This window comes from Malus domestica, chromosome 11 (genome assembly GCF_042453785.1).
Source record: "Malus domestica chromosome 11, GDT2T_hap1".
NCBI lineage: Eukaryota > Viridiplantae > Streptophyta > Magnoliopsida > Rosales > Rosaceae > Malus > Malus domestica.
The window spans coordinates 15,568,251-15,581,511 of record NC_091671.1 but is presented as its reverse complement, the minus strand read 5'-3'; positions in this window follow the sequence as shown (position 1 = coordinate 15,581,511).

Sequence of the window (13,261 nt, the reverse complement as noted above, 5' to 3'; positions counted from 1 at the left end):
ATTTCTTCCCCATTCCCTTCTCTCTCTAAAATTCCTCTCTGCAACCTGCAATCTGCCATCTCCTCTAACACACTCAAATTATAATTTGTAAAACCCTAATCTCTACCCATTTCTCTCTCTCCGCTGCTCTATGAAAAAAAAAAAAATCCTAATTTCCATTGGCGAAGGGACGAGAAGAATTAGGGTTGTGGAGGAATCCAAGATCGAAGCTGAGGAGACGTAGATGCATGTCGCAGGAGTGAAGGAAGGAAGGTGGGGTTCCTGCACTTCATATTGCAGGTTGCCCAGAAAGAGAGGAGAGTGAGAGGATGGTGAAGGAAGGTGGGGGGACTTCACGACGGGGGTTTTGGTCTTTTGCTTCTTGTTGCGGGGGTCACATAGGGGGTTGGGTGCAGGTTGCAGGGGGTCGGGGAAGGTAGAAGACGAGTGAGTTTTTTTTTTTTTTTTTGTATTTTTTTAATATTGAAGTGGTTCATATTGACACGTGACGTTCAGTTATTGTCTATGTAGACGCCACATCATTACTTAACACAAGTTGTAATGGAAAACTTAACGGATGTATGAAAGTATCCTAAAATTAAGACTTGAGGTATGACTTTGGGATGAAAAAAAAACTTCATTTACCAAATATTGAAAATCACTAAATTTCAAGGTAGTAAACTGAGATTAACCCAAAAAAATATCTTGTAATCTACAATGAGGAGAACAGTTAATTATTAGTTTTTTTTTTTAAGGGAACTTTAACGAAAAGCACCTAGTACTGTTCACTTTAACGAAAAACCACATTTTTATACTAAAAAGTCAATCCTGGTACTATTCATTTTACCCTTTATTTTGTCCTTATCATTAAAACTCAAAGTTTTCAAGCTCTTTTCATTAGTTTTCTTTTTTTTTAAACCAACGAATTATTAGTTGAGTAATACCTCTACTGTCAATATTAAAAAATGTCTTAAATTCAAATATTTAATTTTCTTATTTTGCAATTAATATATACGTACACTTGCAGATTATTTGGTTAATTCTGGATATCAATTGAGAAAGAAGGTAACCCACTCTACTAACCCAATGAACAAGTCTAAAAATGCATGGAAAAAAAATTGGATCACATCTTGGGATTAGCAACACTTCTACACTGTTTGGTATTCTGGTTGGGCTTGACCAATACCCTGCAAATATTAAAGTTGCGGTGGAGATATTTCAGTGTGTTGAGAACACAGTCCAGTACATAACATAATACAATTAGTTGAAAAATTAAAAATATTCAATTGTATTACTGCATTTAGTGTGCCTAAACGTGTTCTCAGCACACTGAAATTTTCTCGTTGCGGTGCTAGATTTTACTCGACACATGATACACGGCTAATATTATTTTTATGAGTTTCTTTGTTATCCCTAATTAAGAGTCACGATGCCATGGCTCTGAAGCTTTGAACCGGTTAAGGCCCCATGCTGCCAACCCAGCTGTCCCATAGAGATGTCTGATATTATTTGGGAATTTCAATATATAATTTTTTTTCTTCTAATATATGTCTAATTTGATAAATGCTTTTAAATTATCGAAAGCGTTTTTAGATAAAATATTTTTGGATTCTAAACGCATTTGAAATGTTTATTAAAGATTAACTTGTATTTTTACTAAAAATTAGTTCAAAAAAAATTTGTCTAAAAACGGTTTAGTCATTTAAAAGCAATCCTTCCATGCATTTTACATATGATACATAGGGTTGTTGCCTTGTTGCCTTTCTTGGTGTCAGGGTTTACCCACCAAACTATTTAGTTTATATCGTGCAGACATAAATCCACCTCTCTATATATCAATACATTTCTTTGTTTCCAGCTGTCCCACTGATTTTCCCAAGTTTGCATGGACTTCATAGGCTCAATGAAAGGTGGAGAGAAGCTTTCAAAAAAAAAAAAAAAAAATGAAAGGTGGAGAGAAGATTGGTCGATTCATCAATACGATTCCAATTAAGCGAACGGTACAGTATGGCCACATTATATAAAATATATGGACAATTTTCGAAAGGTGGGAATGAAATAGCCAATAGTCACTACAAAAAAAGTGGTCTAAGAAAACAATTGATTTGTGCTCTTTTCACTTTCATTGAGCGCGCACATATATAGATATATATATATATGGGTAAATTACATAGTAACCTTTCAAGTTTGAGATCTATGCCACATTTATGCCACGGGGCTTCCAAATGTATGCCACGTGGCAAAAAAATAATTTTTTTTTAAAAAAAACCTTAATCTTCTAAATTTACAAAAAAAAAAAAAAAAAAAATTAGAAAATCCAGACCCCTCCTAAGCCCCCGTACCTGAACCTTGAACCAAAAAAAAAAAAAAACAAACAGAAAGCTTTGAAACCCCGATCCCATTATCCCCCCCTCTGCCGCAAAAACCTAGTTCCCATTAAAAAAAACCCGAGATCCCATTCTTCCTCCCCCCCCCAACAAAAAAAAACCCAGATCGCATACCTGGCGAAGTCCGACGGTCCGCACCCATCCTTCACCTCCTCCTCTGCACCCAGCTCCACCTTCTCCGTGCACCCATCCTCAACCTCCTCTTCTGCACCCAGCTCCACCTCCTCCGTGCACCCATCTTCCGCTACCCTAACCTGCAACCCAGAAAGAAGAAGAAAAGAAAAATACCCAGCGCACCCACCCTCGCACGCATCCACTTCCCTCCTCTACACACCTCACTCCTTAAATCCGTACTCATTGGAGAAGACGAGATCTGGGTTGCAGGGAAAGGGAGATGGGTTTTTTTTTTCTTTTCTTTTATGGCTTGCAGGTAGTGGGTGCGGAGGAGGAGGTGGAGGATGGGTGCACGGTGGGTTTGGGGGAGAAGGGAGGGGGAAGAAAGGAGTGGGTTGCAAGGAAGGGGGGTCGGGGAAGATGAAGATGGGTTTTTTTTTTTATTCCTCTCCTCTTCTTTTTCTTCTGGGTTGCAGGTTGTGTGGGTGGGTTGCGGGTTCAGCGGGTTCAACTTTTGATTTTGGTTTTTGATTTTTTTTTTTAATTTAGAAGGTTTAGGTTTTTTTTTAAAAAAAAATTAAAAATTATTATGTTTTGCCATGTGGCACACATTTGGCAGCCACGTGGACAAATGTGACAGCCACGTCATCACTTAACGGATCAATGGATGGAAAATGTAACGGATGTGTTATTTTGAAATAAAATAGTACTTGAGGTATAAAAATAAAATGTTTTAAAGATGATGTATGGGGTTGTAATAAACCTCAAACCTGAGGAACTATTATGTAATTTACCATATATATATATATATATATATATATATATATATGTGCGCGCGCGCGTGCGTACTTTTTAATGTCAATGAGCACAAAAATATCTTAAATGTGCTTTCTTAAACAAAAGGACACTTTAGTTTGTCTTCAATAAAGTATATTGTGCCCCTATTTATAGATATTAGTAAACATAATTTTTTATTAATTTATAAACACACAAAAAACATTTTTGTGCTCTTAGATTTAATATATTTAAATCAAATGATTTTATAGACACAATGTTTGGGTCTTCCTTCACAAGTCTAGACACAGAATCATATTTTAATATTAGTTTTTATTGATCAAGGCCCATCGCACCCCACACCAGACAATGGTGAGCAATAACATTAAATAAGTTTTTCAAAAACTCCAGTCCTGCCTTCCTTTCATTTTTCTCATTACCTACTTTTTCAAAAAATAGACTCAAATATATCATTCGTGTCGACAAAAGATACAATTATATTTTCTTTATTATTATTCCTAAAACTTATGACCCACTCATTCCTTGTACTCTTTCTCTCTCTCTCTCCCTAACCCCACTTTCTCTCTCTCCCCTTCCACTCTCTCTCTTTCTTCCCTTTAGCTTAAACCAACCACACCGAAAGATGGTATGGGAATCCGGTAATCCCAAATATATATATATATGTGTGTGTGTAATTTTAAATTAAAATGGAGAACTTATGTGGATTGTCGGATTGGTTAAGATTAAATCTCTACCGTTCATGTATAATTAGCCCTAAAATAACCTGATCTCAACCTCACTTCACTCTCAGTCTCGTGTCTGCTCCGTCGAAACCAAATCTAGCTCTCCTCCTTCCTTAGTCATCCCACATCAGTGACATCACCCAAATTTGTCACCTGAATCGAGAATCCACCCACACCAGTCCCTAGTCCTCACTCGTGGATCCGTCCTCCAAATTGTGACTCCACCCACTATTCCCACCAACTTGCCTGAATCGCATGAATCGAGCTCTCGATCTTAGTCCTCACTCCTCTTCACTACACAAGGTAAGAAATTTCTACAATAAATTCAACCAAAGTTCATGAAGATTGTTAGATTTTCATTAATGTAGAAAAATAAACTAATATTTACACGTTAATTAATATATAAATATATAACTCGCCACAAACCCCTTTAATTTAGATAGTACTAATCCGATACTTAATTTAAGGACGACGTACAATATGAGCAGGGGTTGGTGGATGTATATCATTTTCATGGCCGAGTTTCTGTATTCTTCCTGCCAACAAGACCTTTAAATGACCTTTCCAGAAGAAAAAAAAAATATTTTAAATGAAAAAGGACTTGATCTTGCTCTTCATAAAAATAATAAACACAGCATGTTATTAAAATCCTTTTTCATGAGGGAAGGTAAACCAAATGAATAATATAGCTTTGGTCTTTGTTGGCGACCATATTAGGCAACTGTCCCTTCCTACCAAAACCCACAACGACTGCTCACTTGTTTGTAGTTAATACTAATTAATGAATGCTAATTAACAATGATTTGGCCCTTGATATAAGCCTTCGTGTTACATACGACATATTAAGGAAGCAAAACTTCTAGCTAACTTCTTTTACTATTTGGAAAAGAAAAAGAAATACTATTAATTTAGGACAAAAAACGAAAACAAGAGTCACGTTAGGGTTGCGATTGGATTTGACTCACGTTAGGGTTGCGATTGGATTTGTATGTTGGACTGTTTTTTGTCTTTAAGTTGGGTACAAATTATCACTCAGTACTACAGTCTGGTGATATTTCTTTTCACTTGAAAGTAAGAGATCTTAGGTTCAAATCTTGTGGAAGGCAAATTCGATACCAAATTAGGTTGCCCATTATGTGTGGCTTAGCCGAACTTCTCATCTCTATTGTATAAAAATATCTATGTACCCCAAAAAAAAAAAAAGTTGGGTACAAATTTGTTTAATATAAGAAAATATTGTTTGCTTTCTAGTCAAACTTCCTAAAAATACATCACAATTATGGATCAATGCTGCAAAATCAACCAATTATTGAAAATGCGTAACGTGCGAAATAAGAACAATTAAAATACTAAGAACAATTAAAATACTGTTGTGGTCTATTTTTATCTAACAAAATAGAGAGGGCCGGCGGCAGTGGGAGAGAGAAGAGAGATGTGTGTTTGTAGAATTGTAGGGGAATGTGTGTGTTGTTATCTCTCCTACATTGTGCCTTTATTTATAGTAGTAAAGGGAGAGACGATATTCCTTCTCCTCCAAGTAATACAAGTTGTAATAGGAAAGGATAACTAGAATCAAATCTAATCTAGGATTTACACAATCATACTTATTCTAGGAATGTTTACAACACTCCCCCTTGAGTGTGCAAATACTTAAGGTAGATTTAGCATCATGCAGAAGTTGAGGAAGTCGACTCGTCGGCACTGATTCCAAGGAACAACGCTTATTCTCAATAAGGTAGGAACTTGCATAAGTAGTAAGTCTCACTAAAAAAAAAACCCTAAGGCTATGGCAAAAACCCAAGTAGGGACAAAATCCATAGTCTAAGGAAAAATGCGTGAGAAATGCAAAGTCAAAAGAAACGTCTACAGGACGTCATCAGGGATATGACCAGCTCAAGGTGGGTGCCTCGTTAAAACCTAGTTAGGTAGCAAAAACCCAGTGGGAAAAATGCTCCTAATCGTAGGGAAAAAGAGTACATTAAGATCAAGCAAGTATCCAGAAGATACTCCCCCTGAGTTTGACATAATTCCAAAGAGAAATAGCAAAGTTACAACTCAGAAAGTTTACGCATACCAATTCCATGAACAAGCTTCTGAAACGTCGCATTCGGTAGTGATTTGGTGAAGAGGTCGGCCAGATTGTTTTGTGATCGGATTTGCGTGACTTCAATCTTCTGATGCTCTTATTGTTGATGTGTAAAGAAGAACTTCGGCGCAATATGCTTGGTGTTGTCTCCTTTGATGTAACCCTTCTTGAGCTGTTCGATGCAAGCTGCGTTGTCTTCAAAAATCGTCATCGGGGCATTAACGGCGGGATGAAGATCACAGGAGCTTCGAATATGGCCCATTACTGCTCTCAACCAAAAGCATTCCCGAGTTGCTTCATGTAAGGCGAGAATTTCAGCATGGTTAGACGAAGTGGCAACTAAGGTCTGTTTAGTTGACCTCCAAGATATTGCGGTGCCTCCAACGGTAAAGACATAACCCGTTTGAGAACGCGCCTTGTGCGGATCATATAAGTATCCAGCGTCGGCGTAACCAACAAGGCGAGAATCAACCCGATGAGCATAGGGTGCGGCATCACTCGAGGATTCGTAGGGATAGAATAAGCCCAAATCCGTAGTACCCTTAAGGTAACGGAAGATGTCTTTCACGCCAGTCCAATGTCTGCGTGTTGGTGCATTGCTGTATCTTGTCAAAAGATTAACAGCGAAGGAGATGTCGGGTTTAGTGCATTGAACTAAGTACAATAAAGCGCCTATCGCACTTAGATAAGGAACTTCAGGCTCCAAAATCTCTTCATCATCCTCCTTCGGACGGAAGGGATCTCGCTTTGCATCTAGCGTACGAACGACCATAGGAGTACTCGAAGACTTCGCTTCATCCTCATTAAAACGGTGCAACTCCTTCTGGGTGTAGTTCGATTGATGTACTAAGATTCCATCCGAACAATGCTCTATCTCGAGACCGAGACAGTATCGAGTCTTTCCTAGATCTTTCATCTCAAATTCCGACTTCAGGTGCGAAGCAGTTCTCGCGAGCTCTTCAGGAGTTCCGATGAGATTCATGTCATCGACATATACTGCAACAATCGAAAATCCGGAATGTGACTTCTTAATGAACACACAAGGGCATAGTTCGTTGTTCACATATCCCTTACTAGTCAAATACTCACTCAGACGGTTATACCACATTCTTCTAGATTGTTTCAAACCGTATAGTGAACGCCTCAGCCGAATTGAGAGCGTGTTCCGGGGTTTGGAAATATTTGAACCAGTCAATGTAAGTCCTTCTGGAACTTTCATGTAAATTTCCGTATCAAGATCCCCATAGAGATACTCGGTTACTACGTCCATCAGCTGCATATCCAGTTTTTCGAAAACTACCAAACTGATAAGGTATCGAAAAGTAATCACATCCATAACGGGTGAGCAAGTTTCATCATAGTCAATCCCGGGGCGTTGTGAGAAACCTTGTGCTACAAGACGAGCTTTGTAACGCACAATTTCATTCTTCTCATTACGCTTCCGAACGAAAACCCACTTGTAGCCAACGGGCTTCACATGTGGAGGAGTATGAACTACAGGTCCAAACACCTTACATTTCGCAAGTGAATCAAGTTCGACTTGGATTGCTTGTTTCTAGTTTGACCAATCAGCTCTACGTCGACATTCATCAACGAAACGCGTTTCAATGTCATCGCTCAACATGATCTCAGTAGCTACTGCAAATGCTAATGCATCGTCGACAATCATCTCATTTCTACGCCACACATCATCTAAGCTAGCATAATAGACCGAAATCTCACGATTCTCGGGAGGAGGATTCGTCTCTTCAAGGACGCTTCCATAATCTAGAATTTCCTCATGAGTTGGGTAAAATGAGTAAGCGATAGTCAGATTCACGGTAGGCTCTTCAGGACCTTGTGTCGTGGTTTTCCTCTTCCGGGGGTGTGAATCCTTTGAACCAAGGGGTCTGCCACGCTTTTGTGTAAGGGCAGATGATTGGCTAGCCGCTAATGTACGTGGATCACCAGAATTGGCGTCCCGGGCTTCCAGGAGGGTAGTCCGTCGTACATTTGGTACATCTATCTTTGTAGGCGTTTTTGCAGCTGGAATATGTGATCTTGTCACGCGCGCTAGATCGGTGAAAGCATCTGGCATGCTCTGGAGATCTAATATGCGCTGCACTTTAGCTTCAGACTGAGCGGTGCGGGGATCTAAATGAGCCAAAGTGGGAGTCGTCCACGATAATTCACGTCGTTCATTCGGAACGTTGACGTTCTTATCTCCCCCTAACGGCGGGAAGACTGTCTCATAGAAGTGACAATCCACGAAACGAGCGGTAAATAGATTGCCTGTCAAAGGTTCTAAGTAACGAATAATCGAAGGAGAATCATATCCGACATAGATTCCCATCATTCGCTGAGGCCCCATTTTTGTACGTAAGGGCGGCGAAATCGGCACATAGACCGCTGTTTGGACCCGATTTTACACTATCGGCTTGTGCAACCAAGGCCGTTGATGAACATAGCTCTCAACCGTTGGATGACAGAGTAGTTAAGATAATTATTATTAAAGGATATATTATGGTTTTAATCATGGTATTATCTTTTAATGGTGAATTATTTTGACATTTTCTTATACGGGATACATGAGTTTCAGATTATCTCCAATTAGAAGCAATAGCAGAGTTTCGAATTAATTGGGGTTTGTTCACAGAACGTCCAGGGATCAGATGGGCCTTGAAGGGATAATAAAAGAATATTCTTTTATTTGCCTATTTGGTCAAACAAATTTGTGAGATAAGTAAGTAGGTGATAGGTTTTAGCCTATCATGATGACCACGTGGAGTGCACCCAAAGGATAAGAAAGGAAAAAATAGGCTTTTTGGAAAATGGTGATAATCAGGTTATCTATTTTTCTGCTAAAGGATGGGTTCTCGCTGGTTTAGTTGGGATTAAAGTCAAACTCTGCTAGAGGATCAGGCCACGGCAAGCAAGCACATCAGGTTCTATAAATACAGAGGCAGTGCATCATTCAAAGGGACCTCGAACACCCCACAAAATCAATACAAAATTGCCCTGCGCAAACTCTCACAACTTGAGATCTTTTTCTTTTCCCTTTTTCGCTGACACATCTTCCGTTGGCATCAACAGCACTGTGGAAGCAACCGGTGATATCTTAAGTCGGCATAGATAGCTCTGTCACCGTAGAGTCGGTCGGTCTCGCAGTATCTTCCGTTGGCATCAACAGCACTGCGGCGAGAACGGTCGATTACCTATCCAAGTCTCGGTCGAGAAGGGTTTTCGAATCCTTGTTGGTCGAGGTCATCTCATTAGCCTTCTCGGCGAGGTGAGGTGTCACAGTTATTACATTCGGCACATTGCAAGCCGAATTCGGTTCGTGAACTTTGTAAGAAATAGCAGCCTTGTCTTCAGGCTCGAGAACCCAAGAGGCCGAGACGTGTTCCTTTCTCGGCCGCAATCGCAAGACGCAGAAGTCAGTAGCGCGACCCAACGCAGCATCATCAAATTTACTCCTCGGCCGAGCCTCGGCCGACGAGTTGGCACGCCCGCAATCACCGAATGACGTAGTTAGCTTAGAATATACTTGGCCTGCGCGCCACGTAGGCTTTGTAATTTCTAGGGTCAACATTTTGGCACGCCCAGTGGGACATAGTGCTAAAACTACGAAGTTCATATGATATATCAAGATTCCGATCTGGCTCAACGTAGCCGATTGTACGAGCTCCTAGAAGAATTGAAAAAACACAATGAGGAACGTAAAAGATCTTTTGAAGTGGAAAAAATTCTTCGTGGCCATAGAGATATGCAAAAGTCATTCGCTTGCATGTTAAGAATAAAAGCTCCTGTTATCCTGCAAGAGCAATGGGTAAATGAAGACAGGGCTAGATTTACTGCCTGGCTAGATGAAGAACATTTTCCTTATGTTTCTGATTACAGATCAATTCCATTTGAAAAATGGTTAGTTCCAAAGGCCGGGGGGCATTTTTTCGCTCCGGCCACAATTAAAATTCGGCCTCAGAAAATTGTCGAGACGGCCGAAGAAGAACATGGGCCACCTGTTGTTTTGGTTGAGACTAAAAGTATGGTGGGCCTAGAAGAAGAAATTCAAATTTCTGAGCCACAACTCGACTTAGAAAATGATTCGTCAGAAAAGTGCTCCAATGACGAACAAGGCCGAGTCATAGGCCTAATCGAAAAAATCACGCCACTCGACATGATTATTGGTGATAAGGCCGATATGGAGAAGTCCCATTCGGCTAAGTTGTTTGAATTGAAAGCCGAAATTGTGCCTGGGGAGCATAATAATTGTTCAACACATTCGGCGGTCGATAAAAAATATTTTTCCAAGTTAAATATATTTGGCGATCATTTTTTATTCGGCTTAATGCAAAATTTAAGTGGCTGTGTTGATATACAAAAATCTCGGCTTGGAATAAAGCATCGTTGGCCTCCTCCACTTTATAGTTGGGCCACTTTTGTTTTCTTTTGCTAGAAAAAAAAAAAAAAAAAAAAAGATTATTTTCTTAAAACATCGGGCTATGCAAGCCGATGCATAAGAAAATAGGGGGCAACGACAACATTAGTTGGCCGAATAATAATAATAGAAAAAAATTTCGGCTGGATAGGCCGAAGCCGAGAGTTAGGAAAATGCTATGGTGTCCATATAGATGTTGGCAGGGTCAAAATCTTGTATTGCCGAGCTCGGCAAGGTTGGTTAGATCCAAAAAGGAATTGGCAGATCTTGTCGAAGAAATGGAGGCTTGTCATCTTGATGTATGCATGTCATGGATATATATATATATATATATAAATGTGGGGCTTTGAAAGGTCAAATGGTTTGAGGATAGGCTTTAAGCCTAAGACCTAGATGTGATAAAAATGTGCATGGCAGACAGCATCATATCAGGATTTGGGTTTATGACTGTATAATATATATATATATATATATATATATATATATAGTTTGCTTCTGGGTGCTACTACCAAGAAGGAAGGATGATGTGCGTATATATGCCAACTGCATGGTTGATCACAACAGACAATCAGGTTGCTTTATAAATGTGTATCCAGGCAGGCCGAGCTCCAGTAACGGCTTTTATCAACCTCGACCCCAGTTCTCCTCAGCCTTACCTTACACTCGACCCTAGTTCTTCTCGGTCTCGACCCCAAGTTTTTTTTTTATTATTCGACCTCGGCAGTCGGGGTCTCTTCCAAGATGTGTCAGGCTATGGAGTGGATTCCTCGGCCATATATTTATTCGACTGTGCTAATTTCCTTAACCATTCGGCTTTCGGGCCGAAGCTCAAGGAAACTGGGGGGCAATGTTTGGACCCGATTTTACACTATCGGCTTGTGCAACCAAGGCCGTTGATGAACATAGCTCTCAACCATTGGATGACAGAGTAGTTAAGATAATTATTATTAAAGGATATATTATGGTTTTAATCATGGTATTATCTTTTAATGGTGAATTATTTTGACATTTTCTTATACGGGATACATGAGTTTCAGATTATCTCCAATTAGAAGCAATAGCAGAGTTTCGAATTAATTGGGGTTTGTTCACAGAACGTCCAGGGATCAGATGGGCCTTGAAGGGATAATAAAAGAATATTCTTTTATTTGCCTATTTGGTCAAACATATTTGTGAGATAAGTAAGTAGGTGATAGGTTTTAGCCTATCATGATGACCACGTGGAGTGCACCCAAAGGATAAGAAAGGAAAAAATAGGCTTTTTGGAAAATGGTGATAATCAGGTTATCTATTTTTCTGCTAAAGGATGGGTTCTCGCTGGTTTAGTTGGGATTAAAGTCAAACTCTGCTAGAGGATCAGGCCACGGCAAGCAAGCACATCAGGTTCTATAAATACAGAGGCAGTGCATCATTCAAAGGGACCTCGAACACCCCACAAAATCAATACAAAATTGCCCTGCGCAAACTCTCACAACTTGAGATCTTTTTCTTTTCCTTTTTCACTGACACATCTTCCGTTGGCATCAACAGCACTGTGGAAGCAACCGGTGATATCTTAAGTCGGCATAGATAGCTCTGTCACCGTAGAGTCGGTCGGTCTCGCAGTATCTTCCGTTGGCATCAACAGCACTGCGGCGAGAACGGTCGATTACCTATCCAAGTCTCGGTCGAGAAGGGTTTTCGAATCCTTGTTGGTCGAGGTCATCTCATTAGCCTTCTCGGCGAGGTGAGGTGTCACAGTTATTACATTCGGCACATTGCAAGCCGAATTCGGTTCGTGAACTTTGTAAGAAATAGCAGCCTTGTCTTCAGGCTCGAGAACCCAAGAGGCCGAGACGTGTTCCTTTCTCGGCCGCAATCGCAAGACGCAGAAGTCAGTAGCGCGACCCAACGCAGCATCATCAAATTTACTCCTCGGCCGAGCCTCGGCCGACGAGTTGGCACGCCCGCAATCACCGAATGACGTAGTTAGCTTAGCTTAGAATATACTTGGCCTTCGCGCCACGTAGGCTTTGTAATTTCTAGGGTCAACAACCGCACAACCAAAAACGCACAGATGGATATGTCGGGTTCGCATCCGGTGACCAACTGAAGGGCACTAAATGGTTGTGTCGCAAAAGGCTTCAGGCGGACCAACTGTGTTGCGTGCAATATTGCATGGCCCCAAGCAGCGATCGGGAGCTTGGTACGTATGACCAATGATCGAGCAATCATTTGTAAACGCTTAATGAAAGCCTCTACCAGGCCGTTCTGGGTGTGAACATGGGGTACAGGATGTTCAACTTCAACCCCAACCGACATGCAATAGTCATCAAAAGTTTTAGATGTGAATTCTCCAGCATTATCCAATCGAATAGATTTGATCGGATAATCAGGGTGGTGAACCCTGAGCTTGATAACCTAAGCCAACAGTTTGGAGAATGCAGCGTTCCTTATGGACAACAAGCACACGTGTGACCAACGTGTAGAAGCGTCAACCAAAACTATAAAATATCTAAATGGTCCGCAGAGAGGTTGAATCGGTCCACAAATGTCCCCCTGAATCCGTTGTAGAAAAATGGGAGGATTCGAACGAATCTTGTCATAAGAAGGCTTAGTAAAAAGCTTTCCCATAGAACATGTTTGACATGCGATTTCATGGATCGAACCTAAGCTTCGGGTTAATGGATGCCCGTGTGAAGTTTTGAGGATACGGCGCATCGCTATTCGTCCAGGATGTCCCAAACGATCATGCCAAAGTGTAATTTTGTGCGCGGTCCCT